Raw genomic sequence first — 4,984 nt, 5'->3', positions numbered from 1 at the left:
GCATTAATGAGACCCTCACGCTAAGGCAACTCTCAGTGGAAGACCAGACAAAACTGGAACACGTCAAAGGAAACCTCCTAAGGAACGTGAGGCTTCCCAAGGAAGTACGAGACTTTGAACTTAAAAGACAGTGGAAAGTCCTCCCAACGCGCCAAAGGTTACACCGAATGGGCATTGTGCCAAATAATCACTGCCCGAACTGCAAGCACATCGAAACCATGGATCATGCCCTTTTTGAGTGTGTAGCTGCCAAGATAGTGTGGCAGCTAGTATCCAAGGTTTTTGGCGTACGGTCACCGCTACACCACAGGAAAACAAAAAGCAGATTTGATACCCTGGTGCTGGCATGCACCATGTATGCCATTTGGAAACGCAGATGTCTTGCCGAAGCACGGAGAAAGCCAGTAAGGGCGGCATACCCCACCCTCCAGAAAATCAGCCTCCTTCTATGGAACCACCTGCACGAAGAAATCGGCGCCACCGGGGAGGAAAGCTTCCTCCGGCGGTGGCATACAAAATTTTTCATTTATAAAAACAGACAACTCTCGCTACCTTTAACACCTTATTAATAACCCCCCCCCCTTCACACCACATACAACCGCACAAGTTGTGGCAACATGTAGCACCCAGTCCTGTCACAGAAGCTGCGACGGCAGCCACTAACAGTTATAAGCATCGGTACCACAAAGACTCAACGAGGTTTACTGCCTTACCTGTTCTCAATGACCGCCTTCTTCTCTCTTCCGACTGATTGACCAGCACTAGAATTGTGTAAAGATACGCGCAGACTGGATGTACAGAGAGCAATGAGCTCACCACGCAAATATTACTCCAAAATGTATAGCATTGAGAACACTGTGTATTGGAAATTATGATACCATGCCTTTTTGTTGTTGGTGGAATAAAACCTTCCCTTGTTGTAGTATCTGTTCTTATCAGCTTAATATCTGATACGGGTTCTATGTGGACCCACGATATTAAACCTATTTTTGGAAGTTGGCGGAGTGCTTGAAGCCTGCTTCACCTCCGCCGCAGGTCGGCCCGGTATTGCACTACCTCCGGGATCCGCCCCCGCTCACTTAGGTGAGACTTCATTCAATCAAAATGAAGAACACAAGCTCGAAGCGAGCACTGACTTCACACGCACCATTCCTATACCATACGCAACGACGCCGGTTCGCGGACCACGAGAGTAATTAAACGGCCACTCCACCTGTGTGTAGCGTCGCACTTCTTGCCGCTCAAATGGGACAGCCGCACCAGCAAATTTCTTATTACGGCCTTCGAGAAAAATAAATGACAGCAAAAGAAAGAACCAGGAGGGAGAATCGGCAAATTATATGTCTAAGAAATAGGATTGTTATTTATCCGATGTTTCTGTCTGCTGTAATGAGCCACTATAGGACGGGGAGGGGGGGGGGGGGGTGTATGATTAGCCGTGGGTTCGGCAACCAATGTGAATCCCGCTCAAAGCCAACACTGGATTTTTGAGTTCACTATTGCTTGGATCCGTAAACCACAGCGCCAACGCAAGCTCGCCCTGCCAAAATCCGCTGCCCTAGTGGAAGAAAGATTCCCTATGAAAGAAAAATAGAGTGCCCGCTTTCTGGCAACTACTGTGCAGCCGTTGTGTGCACATTTTCGCAGCAGTGGGAGCGAACGCCTCGAAAACAAACTTGTCGTGTGGCCAAGTCTTGCGAAATATATTCAAGGGTTCAAAGGTGCTCCAGCTTTCCAACCTGTATGTTATGAAGACCTGTTGCTACCTTTTCATCCTCCCCCACCTGGTTACGCCCAGTGCAGGGCAAAGGCCTCTCCCATAAGTATCCAAGTACCCCGGTCACGTGCTAATTGTCGCCATGTAGTCCCTGCACATTTCCTAATCTAATCTTCCCTCCCAACTTTCTGCCACCCCCTGCTACGCTTCCCTTCTCTTGGAATTGAGTCCGTAACCCTTAATGACCATCTTCCCCCCCCCCATTGCATGCCCATTTCTTTTTTTCATGGTTTAAACTAAGGTGTCATTAACTCGCGTTTGTTCGAACGCCCCTCAATCTGCTCTATTCCTATCTCTCGTGACGCTACACCCATCGTCGTTCTTGCCAAAGCTCGTTGCGTCGCCCTCAGTTACCCTTCGGTAACCCTTAAAGCTTTCCGTTGGGGCACTCGTGGCATCTTTCTCGTTTAAATAAAGCTACTTTTCTTTTCCGCTTTGGGGGGGGGGGGGAACTCTATGTGCTAGGCGCGATTTTGCCTGTTGGTTCGGCTTGACGCAGAACACTTCTGCATTGCAGTGAAGCCGCGTTGAAGGGGCAAAGAGTAGCGCAGTGCAGCGCATGCACGGGCGAAAAACGCAAATATTAGTCAAAAATACAACCATGTCGCCAAATACGAACTTCCATTATTGGAAATTCGAGTTCAGTTTGTGCATTGCGTTCGCCTAGAGAACATAAATGCCACAGCAGCCAAGTCAAAGCTTAGGATCGCGTATCATCTTTTTTTTCTTGCCTTTTACTCCTTGGCCTGCGTGAGATGCACACGAAAGTTATGATATAGTGAAAACACGAAATAATGCAGTGCGGCTGTATCAGATCTATTTTGTGCGTTTTGTTCTTTGTGGACTACAGCGGTGTGCGTTATGAGAAAGTTTCAGTGCCCTTCTACTGTGACCTGCGAAGCTACATTTAAAACCACATTGGTTTGTGCGGTTATTGCTACAAACTGCGTGTGGGTGCGTTCGTCTTTTTCTTTCGCTACCAGCGATGGGTTATCGCAACCGCGATCGGTTCTGCTGCTACGCTAGACGCGTTCTTGCCAACGGTTGGCTCTATACGCGACGCGTGTCGCGTGGTCGGCACATTCAAGCAGTCAATTGCAAACCGTTCCAAGAAGAAGGATGCACTCCACTTGACGCCGGGAGCGCTAGTTGGACGATTGTACGTTTTGACCCTCGAGGAAGCGCCGCCAACCCGCCTTTTCTATAATACGATAAGATTCAGAGCGACCGCGACCACTTCCCTTTGTCATTGCCTCGGGCACAGTTTTTTTTTTTTAAGCTCAGATACTCAGACGCGCACCTGCTCTCTCCGATAAGCACGGAAGCTCGGTTGGGGTGGTGTCGGCCCTTGCGCATGCGCTGCTGAGCTCGTCGCTTCGGCGGCCAGTCGACGCTGGCGCGGTACTGGTAATCAACTTCGACGTGCATGGTGAAACGTCACTTTGTATTGCCGCTGTAGGCTAGCAATGCAATGTGTTTGCGAGCGATTGGAGAAATGAAAGAGCGGGCACTGTCATGCCCTTCTAGAGCAGCGGAAATGTTCCTCCAAGCACTAGGTTTGAAAATTTGCGCCTACGAACATGAACGAAACAATGAAAACGGTCTGTAGCTGCCTTCGCTTCATAAAATTCCCGTACGAAGAAATTTGCATGCGCAAATGACAGCGCAAAAGAGAGAAACCATGTAAAGAAGAATGGCTGCCTTTCGCGTGATCTCCCGCATGAAACCTAATGGGATAGACTAATTTTAGCCGTTCATTTTGATTTGCCGAATATAAGCCGGAACACTTTCTACACGCGGTCTTAAGATTTGAATGGCAATCAAAGACAACCTTTTTTTTATTTCTGTTTGTTCTATCTGGAACCAAACTAATTAAGAACGCCATTTCAATCTTAGATTCGATTAGATATCGTGACTGGTATGCTGAAAAATCACGCCTTGCGTCACGTCACCCCTTGTATGAACATGCTGTTAACCTTCGTGATCGCGGCATTAAAAATCGCCAGTTCCCGAACTTTAATCGCGCCGATGATGCTGGATTCTTATTGTAATGATTAGATAGAAAGCGCTTGTTCTACGGCTAGCTGTAAGGAAAAGAAAAACATCATTCAGGAATGGATACCTCAAAACAACCGAAAAATGTGCAGGCTATAATGAGAGTACTAAGGATACTGAAAAAGATGAAATCTAAACATGCTGCAAGGAGCCAACAAATGCAATTGAACCAACGAACTGAAGTGGAATTATTTCATCAGGACACGCCCCGCAAAAACGCGGCCACTTTCAATGATCACTTGAAATCTGATTCCTTTTTCTTTTTTTCTACAACGGATACTAATTATATTCCCAATGGCGGATGTGAAAATTTCGGAGCGCGGCATTTTCGAAACCTCATGGCCTCGGACGCTTTCTCTCTTGTTTAAGTATTTTGGTGGTGGCGTATTGGTGCAGATGGAGAAAATTTTTGCGCACATAATTTATAAACGTGTGGTTCATTTTCTTGAAAAACACAAAGGGCTGACAAACGACCAACCAGCACACAATTAAATTGGTATTACGCACGATTTCGCAGCCGCAGTAACAAAAGGGTCGTAACAAACGGTTTCACGTCTCTCAAAATGAAAAAAAAAATAAATAAAAACGACTGCACAAATTAGGTTTTCCCAAACTGGATGGTTTCGATCAGCTTTTGAACAGCTGTTCTTTAAATTGAGTTGGCGTTGATTGCGTAGGTGGGGGCACCTGTTGTTAAGGATTTTTGTAAATGGCATCATGACTGGATAGATGCGGGCGTCTGCGTGATGTATGAAACAGTCTGTTCACTTCAGGATCAAGGGAGGGCCCCCCCCCCAAAAAAAATCGTGTCGTGGTGAGAGAAGTGGCAGATGAGTACTATTATCGGGAGAAAGTGAAAGGAAAACCGCCTCGTACTAAGGAGCCGCTCCTCTTAAATGTGAAGCTCCAAACAAGTTTTTTTCTTGAGACGCTCTATAAAGTTATACACAGCTCCAGCACCCGTACACGAAGACAAATGTCCAAACTGGAAAGAAAGCATGAAATTCGCAGCGCCCGTTTGCTGTGAAACAACGGGCAACATTACGCGAAGTCCGCTACCACGTCGGCCGGGGCGGCGACGGAGACCACCAAACGGCCGCGCTTAAGCCAAGTAGCGAGTGAAAATGCCCGGCGCTTAAGCGACACGGCGAC

At 47.3% G+C, this 4,984-nt stretch overlaps 1 non-coding gene across 1 annotated transcript; it reads left to right on the top strand.

The window, feature by feature from the left end:
• Nucleotides 1-879: 879 nt before the first annotated feature.
• On the top strand, nucleotides 880-1,078 carry LOC142565016 (U2 spliceosomal RNA). Its single transcript, XR_012824740.1, has one exon. It is a non-coding gene; the product is annotated as a U2 spliceosomal RNA (small nuclear RNA).
• The last annotated feature ends 3,906 nt before the right edge of the window (nucleotides 1,079-4,984 follow it).

Source organism: Dermacentor variabilis, chromosome 11 (genome assembly GCF_050947875.1).
Source record: "Dermacentor variabilis isolate Ectoservices chromosome 11, ASM5094787v1, whole genome shotgun sequence".
Taxonomy (NCBI): Eukaryota; Metazoa; Arthropoda; class Arachnida; order Ixodida; family Ixodidae; genus Dermacentor; species Dermacentor variabilis.
Note: the sequence above shows the minus strand (reverse complement) of the source record. Positions and strands in the feature narration are given on the sequence as shown.